Source organism: Lynx canadensis, chromosome X, assembly GCF_007474595.2.
Source record: "Lynx canadensis isolate LIC74 chromosome X, mLynCan4.pri.v2, whole genome shotgun sequence".
NCBI classification, from domain to species: domain Eukaryota; kingdom Metazoa; phylum Chordata; class Mammalia; order Carnivora; family Felidae; genus Lynx; species Lynx canadensis.
The window spans coordinates 112,575,517-112,588,239 of NC_044321.2; the positions used below are offsets into that span (position 1 = coordinate 112,575,517).

General features: G+C 45.5%; 1 long non-coding RNA gene across 1 annotated transcript; it reads right to left on the minus strand.

Moving 5' to 3' along the window:
- Positions 1-803: 803 nt before the first annotated feature.
- On the minus strand, positions 804-11,347 carry LOC115507066. The gene is made up of 3 exons (XR_003966550.1): positions 11,337-11,347; positions 8,268-8,272; positions 804-863 (listed from the first exon to the last, which is right to left on the minus strand). It is a non-coding gene; the product is annotated as an uncharacterized LOC115507066 (long non-coding RNA).
- Between the last annotated feature and the right edge of the window lie 1,376 nt (positions 11,348-12,723).

Consider the following 12,723-nt stretch of genomic DNA (forward strand, 5'->3'; position numbering starts at 1 on the left):
TATGGTAAGTGCAAAGTAAACGTTAGCCGCAATTAACATCCATTCATTTATTCAGCTCACATTTTGGAATACTAACTGTGTGTCAGGCAGCGGGCCCTGCTGCCCTCCCCTCCAGGAGTTCAGGGACGGGATACTATGTGGAAGCAGCGGTGAGAGAGCTTGGAACCAGGATTTCTGGGCCTCTGTCTGCCCTTACTTTATTTTAAACCTCACATGAATTACTGAGTCTGTTTTCCTCTCGGTAAAACAAGGGGTTTTGGATGAGTTGGTGTCTTCGAGATCTTCCCCCTCTGAAACATTCTATGACTGTGTTTCAAAGAACATTACCGAATGAGATCAAATCAAAGTTATTATCTTTCAAATATATTCACATTATGCAGTCTCTTCCCCGGAGGTGCAAAATTCTCATCATTAGGTAAAGGTCCAAGGGCAAACAGAGTGATTACAGCAGAGGCTGGATGAGACACCCATCTTTGAGAGGTTGGAGTAGACAAAAATTGGGCTTCAAAAAATAAATGGAAATAGTACCATGCAAAATATTATATTTATGGTTAGTTTCGTTACCGAAGAACACAGATGGTTCATTTCCATGTTCACAAACTTCACAGGCCACGAAGATGCCTTTGGTATCTTCAAATTACAACAAAATGGTATTCCATTATTACAGTGTGTGAGTGTGTGTGTGTGTGTGTGTGTGTGTGTGTGTGTTGTGTGCACGCACGTGGACATGCCTGTGTGTATATGAGCATGCCTGTGCTTGAGGATAGATTTGCTTTTGCTTTCTTGATTTTATTCACCTAAATCAGTGATCGGCAAACTTTTTCCGTAACGGACCGGATGGCAAATATTTTAGGCTTTGTGGGCTACATACGGCCTCAGCTGCTGCTGCTGCTTTTTCTTCTCTTCCTCCTCTGCCTCCTCCTCCTTTTTCTTCTCCCAACCATGTAATCACAAAAACCATTCTTAAATTCCAGGGTGTGCAAAAATAGACTGAGGATTAGATATGGCCTGCCGGACATTGTTTGTCGACCCTTATCGTAAAGTTTTAGCCTCCTGTGTCCACTGGTTTGGTCTCATCGAATCTTCCATTTCTGCCCCGTCCCACCTCACGCAGAGCCCAGGTTGGTTCTCATCCTAGCTCCCACTTGTTCTTGATTCTGCACCCTCCCGCCTTCCCATCTCATTTCCTTCCCTCTGGTTATAATGACGCCCTGGCGACCAGTGCAGCTGCAGCAGAAAGCCTTACTCCTGAGCCAAAATGGTGGTGATCTAGTCCAGCGGATTGACTGCCTCATGGACAGGGACTCGTCAACACACTTGTCCCATGAAACAGTTTGACAGGTTTCCTGGGCCCCAGCTCCCTAACCATGGCTATGGCCCGAACTTCGTTTCCACCTAGAACCAAGCTTTTTATTAGTCTGCAGATCCTTACCGAGCATCACTTGTGTGCTCGGCATTGTGCTATAGGCTGGACGTGACAAAGATCAGCATGGCCGTGGTTGTGACACTCAAAGAGCTTCCGCAACATAATGAGGATGATCGACGTGGAAGCGTTTCCATGTAATAATGCCAGGATTGTTGTGTAATATCGCAAGAAGTACAGGGTGTCGTGGGAGCACAGAGGACCCCCGGCCCATACGTGGAGGTCGCGGGAGGCAGCACCCGGAAGAAGTGACACTGAACTCTTGCTTCTAAGTAGGAAAGATCTACGGAGCTGACCAGAGCAGCGGGCACTCTAATCTCCTTAGCAAATGGCTCTTGAGCTCTGCTTAGACCTTTGCTAAGAGTAATCCCGCCCAATCTAGCCTTACTCCTTCGGACTGGGCACTGGTTTCAGTCGTACTTCCAGCGTTCTGTTCCCCAGAAACATGGTATTAACAGCCCCCTGGCCGTGTCCTCACATCTAGAACACTGAGCCTACCCCCTTGCGGAAGGGCCACCTCTTTCAGGTAAAGCGTTGTTGCCAGAGAGACTAAACAGCCACACTGGCGACAGCAGTGACGACCAACTTCATCGGCTTTCGATGATTAAAATGGACACCAGCAATCACTCTTTCCGGATCTTACACATTTGCCTTTCTCAGTGTGCTAGGTTGGTTAATAAAGGAGGAAAGAGTAGCGCCTCCCAGTTTAAGTGGGTATTTTCTACACGCAACATTTTAACTTCAAATTCCGAGTCCCCAAGAAAATCGGTCAGAAAGGGTCCTCTAACTCTTCATTAACTACAAAATGAATGAAAGGCTCTCCTCCTTTTGTGCCCCCTCGTGCAGGGGCTTCTTGGGAGGTATGTCAGCCCATTCATATGTTAATTCTGTAGAGCCCTCAATCTTTTCACGGAGGCCCTGTACAATGAGAGGGGGGTCTGCATATTTCAAAAGAGCAGCATATGCTCCTTAAGGTGAACGTGCAATATAACACTGCGGGGGGAAATACAGCGCATTATTCTTCGCCCCTTTGCTGAGAGTTTACAAGCAACATTTGGAAATGGATGGCATTTCTCTATGTAGAGACTGAATTTGACAATTAACGACGATTTTGTTTCTCTTTACGGAGAGATTCAGCTCTTCGAGACTACTTTCCTTCCTTTTACGTAAAGGAAAGAAATAACAGAAATGAACATTTCACTTCCTGGAAAAGTCCCCAGAAGGGCCTTCCTCCGAAGCTGTTTCACTGTTCTTTTCAAAATGAATTCTCCTCAGAAGAAGTTCTGAGCTGGCAGAGAAGTGGACAATGTATACAACTTAATATTTTGAAATCCCTCTCGTTCTTTTTTTCCATTATTAAGCCTCATGCGTCCTATTGCAGGAATGCTTAATGTTTACGTTATAATTTCAGATGTGCAAATGATTCATTAGGTGAGCATTTGATAATCATATTTCAAAAAAACTTCTGATGGACATTAATTACTTCTTCTAGAATTATATTCTAGTGCTCAGTAATGACAAACACTGTGTATTAATTTCACGTGTATTAGAAATCATGATTAAAGTAAAACCTATTTGATGTAACGACCATTAGTTCAGAGCTGTTGAACGATGCTTCGTGGCTTAAGATGAATAATAATGGCCCATTTTTCATCAGACAGATGTTCCATCTTATTGTAAAAAGAAGTTACGTCATTGAAATAGAAAACGTAAACGAATTAGAATATACCATATTGCTAAGCTTGATGAGCCAAATTGAACAATTAATGTCTGAAAAGCATTAGCATTCGCAATGTGCTGCAAGCTGTTTTCATCATGTTTTTGATGGGATCGATTTTTTAATGTCTATTTTTGAGAGAGAGAAAGAGAGAGAGAGCAAGTGCAAGTGGGGGAGGGGCAGACAGCGAGGGAGACACAGAATCCCAAGCAGGCTCCAGGCTCTGAGCTGTCAGCACAGAGCCCGATGTGGGGCTCAAACTCACAAACCCAAGATCGTGACCTGAGCTGGAGTCGGGCACTTAACCGACTGAGCTACCCAGGTGCCCCTTGATGGGATCAGTTTTGAAGAATGTTTTACATAGATAAATTTTAAAATTTGACTAGAAATCCATAATAACATGGCTCAGGTTTACATGGACTGTGAAATGGTACAGTGTCAAACCATAGTTTTGTAAAAATTTTTTTTTATGTTTATTTATTTTTGGGAGAAAGAGAGAGTGCGAGTAGGGTAGGGGCAGAGAGAGAGGGAGAGAGAAAGAATCCCAGCAGGCTCCACGCCATCAGTGCAGAGCCTGAGATGGGGCTCCAACTCACGCACCACGAGATCATGAACTGAGCTAAAATCAAGAGTCGGCCGCTTAACCGGCTAAGCCATCCAGGCACCCCCAAAATAATTTTTCTTAATTTGAAAAGCAACTGTCAACAGTGGTTGTGTCCTGAGTGGGTTTTTAGGTGGCTGGGGGATAGGAGCATGAAGGAGACTGTTTATATTAGACTTACTTCTCACTTTTTTTTTTTTTTTTACCTTTGTCGGGTGTACCATATGCACGTTACCCATTTTTAAATAATTTTATTATAAATAACAATAACTCCTAACCATATGTATATATTTTTTCTTTAAGTTTATTTATTTATGAGAGGTAGAGACAGCACGAGTGGGGGAGGGGCAGGGAGAGAGAGGGAGACACAGAATCCGAAGGAGGCTCCAGGCTCCAAGCTGTCAGCCCAGAGCCCGACGCGGGGCTCGAACTCACAAACCATGAGATCCTGACCTGAGCTGAAGTCGGACGCTTCACCGGCTGAGCCAGCCAGGCGCCCCAACTCACAACCATATAGTAAAGCGGAGAGGTAGTGATAGAAGCTACCAGCACAGGCTTTAGAGTCAGACACACAGACACACAGACACCCTACACTCTGTACACAAAGGGTTCATTTTCCAGTTCTGCCTCTTTGTAGCTATGAGGCCCCGAGCGGATTCCTTCCCTTTTCTAAACTAAGAGAACCTGCCTCATGGGCTCAATATGAGGTTATAATAATAGCCTGCCATATGGGAAAAGTGTTCCATGAATGCTGCCTAGCATTATTATTTTACATCACACTAAGACACGCTTACGTCATATAACCGTCCCCTAACATCTATTCTTGTTCGTCTCAGTACCAGCGGTAGAATCTCGGCTTCTTGGTGGTAAAATTTCAGAAAGCCCTATGGCTTTTTTAGTTAGACCCGCTACTGTCATCCTCCTAATTCTTCTCTCACTTGTATGAAAACTTCACTTCTAATGAGTCGCGATGCTTGGAATCACAAGCGAGATCCCCTGACTCCCGCTCCAGTGTTCTTTAGAGATCCTTTTAAACGAAAATCTCTTTTGGGCCACGTTGGCTGTCTTGGATGCTGTTGAACGCCCTGACCTTGTCAAGAAGGCTAACTGTGGTTGAGGACTTCATCTTGACTACAAAGGGAGAAATTCCGAGAGCGCTTCCGAGGCAGGACCCAGTGCGTCCTGGTCAAAATTCCTGCGTTGTGGTCACCGCAGCATGATCCATCGTAGTGAGGATGAGAGACCGGGTGACGGCAATTCTCCACGTGTTTTCTCAGTGTGCTTTCCCTCAGTGATTCCCTCAGTAATTCTCAGCATGGCATCTAAGCACGAAACGAGTGTCCTTGGTGTTCCCTTTGGTTTTTCACTGTCAAAATGTACCACCAAGGAGTTTGAATTTTCCAGTGTTTTCAACATCCGCTGAGAACAAATGCACCTCACCCTGGTCGTTTTGTCACCTTGACATTTATCAATGATCACTTATCATGACACTTATCAATACAGAGAGCGGGTTGTGGACATCTACAACTTCTGAAACAGATATCAGTGTCCGGGTCAGGGAAGTCTTTGCCAAGGTCAAGTGTAAGGTAGTCACCTGCATTGCTCTTCCTCCCGGACCTGCTGTGTGGTGGGCCAGCTGGGCGAGCGCGGCTTGGGGCCCACAAATAAGGGAGCACGTGCCTTTCAGGGTAGTTACCACTGGGACGGGTCTTGGGTTGGGCCAGGAGGCGGCAGCTGAGAGCAGGCCTGTCAGGGAGCCTGGCAAAACCCAGGGGTGGGGCGAGTAGGGTTCAGACCTATGAGCGGAAGGGTGTGGGATGGTCACGACAAATGGGAAGAGTCGCTGAGAGAGCAACAGGCCTGTTGTCAGCTCAGGGGGTGGAGCCTTCCTGAGGGCAGATTCATCAACTGTAGAGTCGGAACCCACCCAGTTTAACGGAGTGCCTGTGAACTTGACCGGAACCAAACAAACCTCGGCATTTGAAGCAAGCCTCCAGGTTGGGCAAGTTAACCTCTCTGAGCCTCGGTTTCCTCCCGTACAAAGGGGAATAATAATAGTACTTACCTCGTGGCATTGTTGTAAAACAATTCTGGCATAAACTGGACAACTAAAAGCTATACAATAATAACAATAACTACCCGCTGCTGTCCCGAAGGTAACCTTTGACAAAACGAGGCTTTGAGGAGCCGCTAGCTAGAACCTTCTGAACAGGAAGGCCAGTGGCCTTCCCTGCTGCACCTTGGAACCTCACATTTGAGCAATAGAATCATATTGCTAAGTTGCCTCTCTTCCCGATGTTTTTCAGATCGTTTAAAGTCTAAAGTTGCCCTCCTGTCACCATAAAACATGCAAATATTCATATAGTTCCGGATATCTGTGTCCAAACGCTGTCCCCCAGACTGTCATTTACACCTAGACTTGGCAAAAGAGCTCTTCCTTTGAGCCTCGGATCAGAATTCCTTGTCTGGGATATAGGCTCCACCTTCTGGGGAAGGTGATCAGCCGGGGGAGGTGGGGTGGGCTCTGAGAGATCTAGGGTGGGGAAATATTTTGGAGGAACCCTTCAGACCAGATCACAGCAGGGGTGTCCCTGACTTCGCAGACACACTCATGGGAAGGATTTTCTTCCAGTGCAGCACCCCCCAGCTCCTTTCGGAGTGTAAACACTCCAGAATTACATAATGCGATTATACACACCATATAATGCAGTGATACACAGCAGAGTTAAGGCCTCGGACACGATGGTAAAGGGAGAGGGTTATAGAAAGTAGGAAGGGACGAAAGAGGAAAGCTGGGATCACCGAAGTGAACCTGGCTGAACCACCAGCTCTCCTCAAGGGCTGGCCCAAATCCACAACTGTGTGTGTGTGTGTGTGTGTGTGTGTGTGTGTGTGTGTGTGTTCAGTGACTCTCTTCTCAATGTTTCCAAGTTTAAAAAAGTCAAGATAGGTTACCCCTGCTTGATGAAGATGTTAAAGGAGAACCTTGATAGAAGAATAAAGAGAGTGGCCAGCCTGAAATTAGAGTAGCCTTGAGGAAAAGTTCTAAAGAGGACCAAGTGGGATTTTGAATGGGAGGGGCTTCCTGAGCACAACTTCTTATGGATGCCTGAGAACTGTGTTTGAGGAACTGTTAGAAGTTTTCTCCCTGCAAGCTTATCAATACAAAGTTCTGGGATATTTTTAGGAGTTGGGTATCCATAGAAATGAGACATGGGTGGACTCCTGCTAGAAAGTTCTAGCACTTTCTTTCCAGGAAAATAATTCTTGGGGATGCTAGTTCGACTGCAATTTATTTCTGGAAGTGTAGTAGTTATCAGATTGGCAATTAGGGCGTCACATTTGCTTCATGATAATAAATAAATGATAATTTACTTCACTAAGCCCTGTATGATGTGATAGTCAGAAAAGCTCCTTTAAATACTTTAAATTGTCTAGATATTTATTACCCCTAAAATGTCTCTACTAGATAGATATGGACAGGGAGAGAGAATATAGTATCATATTTAAAAATTCACTATGGGCCAATAGCTTACAGGACTTTTTTTTTTTTTTTAACTTATAGGACTTTCAATAAGTGTTTTCACTTGTCATCTCCTGTGTGCAGCTGTGATACTCTGTCCAGGCCTCTATCGTTCATTGTATGCAAGTGATTGTTTGCACGCACAACTCCCCCAACTGCTGAGATCCTTGAGGGCAGAAGCTGGGTTTCTTTCATCTTCTTGTCCATTGGGCCCAGTGCTGGGCCTGGCAGATAGCAGCCACTCATAAAATGTTAACTGAAAGCATACATAAGCACGTCTTTATCTTTAGGATGAAAATCAACTGTCGGTGTAAGAGCAAAATTGCCTATCATGTCTCATTTCAGGCAGGCCGTTAGAACTTTTTTTTTCTGAGATTGATCAGATGTCACTAAGACTACAAACTTTTCCCCGTATCGAATCAGTTTCAACTCTAGTCTCTTATACATCTGACTGTACTTATGCCATCTGACTGTAACCAAAGAGCTTCATCTGTGGAGTTGCCTGTCAAAGGGCAGCCAGACGTCTGTCACCAACGCTTAAACAGAATTTGTCGAGCGCTTCCTGTGCACCCAGTATTTTGCTGGACGTCGCAGCCAGAGAGACAGAAGTCAAGGAGACGAGCCTAACAAAACCCAAAACACGTAGAGGGAGACACACAACAAGGGGCTGCCTGCAGCTGCTGAAGTGTTGAGGTGCAGGTTCCAAGCGCTGCGGGAGGTCAGAGGGAGGAGGGGACTGATGACAGAGGAGCCTTCTGGGAAGGCTTCCTGAAGGAGATGGACTTGGGGGTTGGAAGCTCAGAGATGAGGAGAATCCGACAAGGTAAAGGGCAAAGGAGGTTGTTCCAAGGAGGGAGCTCAGCGTAAGCAAAGACCGGGAAGCGGGAATGAGCTGTGCGTGCTTTGAGCAGAACAAAGTAGTTGCCCGACAGCAGAGCACCTCTTAGTGGTTCCGAGTCAAGGCCTGCTGAGGCGGAAGGCAGGATACGTGAGCGGCGAGCACCCTGGCTGAGTCATGGCGGGCTTCTCGGTCTTCTCACCCCTAGTTTCTGTTGTACCTTCGCACCGTCTGCGTTCAGTGGTTGTCGTGACGTTCTTCACTGGGACACGTTTCCTTGCCACAACTGGCTGCTTCTCCCAGCCAGTTGCCACCCCAGATGTCGTGGTGAGCTTGTTGGATATCGAAGGAGATGGGACTGGCCAGAGCTGGAGTTTGGAGAGGTGGCAGGAGCCAGATTATAGAATTCAAAACACTATCAGCAGAATTTAGAGGCTGAGACGCATTTTTTAAATGAAGCTTTCCACATTCCCAGAGTGCTCTCCTGTCATTTGTCTCCTTTGATTCTCAGAAGAACCCTATTGTGTCGTCAAGGAGGATATTTTTATTTCTATTTTCACAGATGGGGGAGCTGACCTCTTAGCGTCTAGGTCTATTGCCCCTTATGGGCCCACAGGTAAGTTGAAAGAGGCCAACATGTAAACATATAATTTTAGTCAGCACTGTCATTATTCAGAACCTCAAAGAAGTGGGATCCCTGGGCTTTGGTATTTGGGGGCCTGGGATGCGCATAGGAGGAGCAACTTTTGCCTTGAACTGCCGTATGTCGTGCTAGGACAGCCAAGCTGAGGGACAACATCCTGGGGAGATGCCCACTCAAGGCCAATCATCCAAACGAGGCATCAGTTCACACGGGCTGGGCAGAAAGGGAGAAGCGGGATGTGAGCCAACGGGATCAAAACAAGTAAACCAAATAAGAAATGGAGGGTTTAAACAGGAGGATGGGAGGCAGAACATGGCGATATTCTCTAAGCTGTTGAGGGCAACTGCAACAGCCATTTAAATGATTCTCGTCGGGTGCCTGGGTAGCTCAGTTGGTTAGGTGTCTGACTATTGGTTTTGCCTCAGGTCATGATCTCACGGTTCGGGAGTTTGAGCCCTGCGTAGGGCTCTGTGCTGGCGGCACGGAGCCTGCCTGGGATCCTCTCTCTCCCTCTCTTGCTGCCCTCCCTTGCTCGCACGCTCTCTCTCCCAAATTAAATAAATAAACTTAAAAGAAAGAAATGATTCTTGTGGTCTTGGTTGTTTGTGGTGAAGGGTCACTAAAAATGAAAAATTCTGGGGGTGCCTGGCTGGCTCAGTCGGTAGAGCACGCTTCTGTTGATCTCAGGGTTGTGAGTTCTAGCCCCATGTTGGATGTAGAGATTACTTAAAAATAAAATCTTTAAAAAATTAAAGATTCTGATGGAGCCTAGAGAACCAACGTCCCCTTACACCCTATTTCCTGCCCTGCTGAGAGAGCTAGGTGGTGTTTTCCTACATTTGCCTGGAGAAAGGGATTGTTGTGCTCTAAAGAATATATACCTTTCCAGGAATTTGAGTTGAATGATCCAGCCTCACAGAAATTTCCAGGAAGGTCTGAGATGGTTGTGGGGGCACTCCATGTTGTGCACTAAACTGACCTGAATTCCAGAAACTGAGTCATTTCCAAAGCAATCTCCCAATAAAGCTTACACATTTGCGTAGCTGTTGTGGCTGGCCTCCCATATCTATCATCCTCCATAACTATGTGAATTTCTAGGCCAAGTGGCTGGATTAATGCTACAATAACAAAAGCAACTCCATTAATCAATTTAGGCTCACGGGTGTGCCAGGGCATTTGCTGAATCCCACTTCATGCTGCAACCCAGGCGTTACTTTTAGAGTGTTTCTCATCCCTTTAGAGTGCCAGGTGTAGGCCTTTGGACTAAAGTAATGACAGTCTCAGGGACTCAAGGCAACTCCATGGATCCGCCTTGGATTCGCAGACATGAGGCAACCCTGTTAAAGGAACCATTACAATGGGTGTGTATCTAGCATCCCATACATTGTGCTAGTCTATAACACGTCGTCCTTACTTCCTTTTGGTTTTTGGCCTCTCCTGGCTTGAGTTCTATGATATGACCTTCTTATGAAAAACTTAAATCCTCTATTTCGTGCCACTTTTCTTGCAACTCCATTGCTGATGCCTCTGCAAATTCTACCTCATGTAATAGCCTCAAGCCAAGGGTCCCAGTTTATGGTGAAGTGTTTTCACATATGAAAGGAGCAAGAGCACTCCCCTATCTCCACTGTGATTGTGCAGTAGACCTGGGACCAAGATGGTGGACCGCTCCGAAGTGTGGCAATGATTCCTCAGTTCCTCTACCACCCCCGAAGGTAGCCTGCTGCTCCCACAGAGCCTCAACCTCTTGGACTAGCTGTGGGAGATTGACACCTTTACACAATTAGACCAAGAAGACCCTTCAAACTCATCCTTAGCAACAGGTGGTTAAAAGGGTCTCTTCTTGGAGTTAGCAAGACTTATCAGTCATAATGACCTTCTTGTTCCTCAAACATCCCAAGCCCCTTACCTTCCGTGGAGCCTTTATACTTGCTATTTTCTTGATCTGAATTGCTCTTTCCTTCTATCCTCACATGGCTGGCTCATTATTATTCAGGTCTTCCTCCAAAGAGCCTCCTTTGACTGCCTTCACTAATATAGCTCTTCACACATATATCATCATCACGGTCTTTGAATTTACTCCACCTAAATTCTTTTCATAACACTTATAGATCCCTAACCTTATATACCCATTTGTTTGTTCTTTGTTCATGGCCTATTTAATAGAATCTAAGTTCTTTGAGGTCAAGAACTTTATCTGTCATGTATAGACTGATATGTCATGTATAGACAGTGGCATATAGCAGGTATTTGGTATTTCCTAAATTTACAATGATTATTTCTATTATTATTTCATTATTATTATCAGGCGAGCTGAAGGAAGGTATCAAGGAAATGAAAGTCACAATAAGATTTTCCCAGGGCACCTGAGTGGCTCAGACGGTTGCACGTCCGACTCTCGATTTTGGCTCAGGTCATGATCCGAGAGTCATGGATCGAGCCCTGTGGGGGCTCCATGCTGAGTGTGGAGCCTGCTTGAGATTCTCTCTTTCTCTCCCACTGCCCCTCTCCCCCACTCGCTCACTCGCTCTCTCTCTCTCTCTCTCAAAATAATTTTTTTACAAATTCAGTAAGATTTTCCCTATCATCACTGACTGCTGTTCCATCCCTGAGGATCATGAGAAAGAAAAAAGCAAGTACAAAACTTTGAGCCCTGTGTCGTAGCATCAGGATGTCACATGCAGACCAAAATAGAACTCTTAAAGTTCTGTGTGCCCACCATCCTCCATGGGATTCATTGTGACTTGCGGTCCCCTTAATCCTGTGAATCAGCGAATTCTACCTATGCTTCAATCCTCCCCTTCACGTCCTCTGGAATTCTCATCGCCTGTTTAACAAATTCACCTCCAAACTCAACCCTGTCATAAAATAGTCACTTCATGACTTAGCCTTAAGTGAAACTTGGTTTGCCAGTGAAGACACCGTAACCCCAGCTGCTTCTTGAGTTGGTTGCAGGTCATGTTCCCATACTTCATGGAACAGCAGGGCTAGTTTGATCTTCACTGTCCACCCACTCATAAACCAAAACGAAAACAACAAATAGCAATGATCAAAACAAAACAAAACAAAACAAAACACCCCGCTCCTGCCAATCAATTTAACTTCTCTTTAACCTTCCTTCTTGCTGTCATCTGCTGGTCTCCTGGATACTCCTCTGTATTCACCAATGAATACAGAGGTCCTTTCTTCCCCTCCATCCCAAATCTTACCATACTTCGTGCCTGAACTCAACAGCCATAAGAACAACCCATCCAACACCTTGATCTTGAAGCTCCTTGACCTCCACCTCAGCCACTGACATCTCCCATCTCACCTTGGAACTTCTCAGGACCCCAAATTTGTTCCACCTCGAAGACCACAATTTCAGAATTCCTTTCTGGCTACAACTTCTTAGCTTTTCAGTTTACTCAGTTTTCCCCATTGCCTCATCCCCCTACGTTCTCCCATTTTTACTTTCCTCTCCCTCTGTCTTACATAATAGGGTCCGTTACCATAATTACTCTCTTGTCAATATTCTTCACGACACTACTGCCAATATACCAAACTTATTTAAGCAGGGGTGGGCCTAGGGTGAGGTAAATGAGCCTTCGCTGCTATCTCTTCCTCCCCACAACCCCCAAAATGTAAGGGGGGCACTCACTGTCAGGTGCCAATCCAACCCTTGTGTGACCCTGAGCATGAGTGCTTCCTTAAATTTTGTGCCAGGAGGGGTGGGTGTGGGAGGGAAGCTCGCTCAGCTCACCCTACTTTCTAAGGAAATTCCAGAACCTATATGAATTCAATTCAATTACCTACTTTCTTTATACCCTTCCTGGATTGGCTAAGCACTGCCAGAAAAAGTCACGCAACAAGGTAAATTCATTCCACTGTGAATTCATGATTATTCACCTCAAGTGCTTCTTCAAACCTAGCCTAGCAATTCACCCATTTCCCTTCTGAACAATAATATTTTAAATATTTTCCACTTTCCTCAAAGCT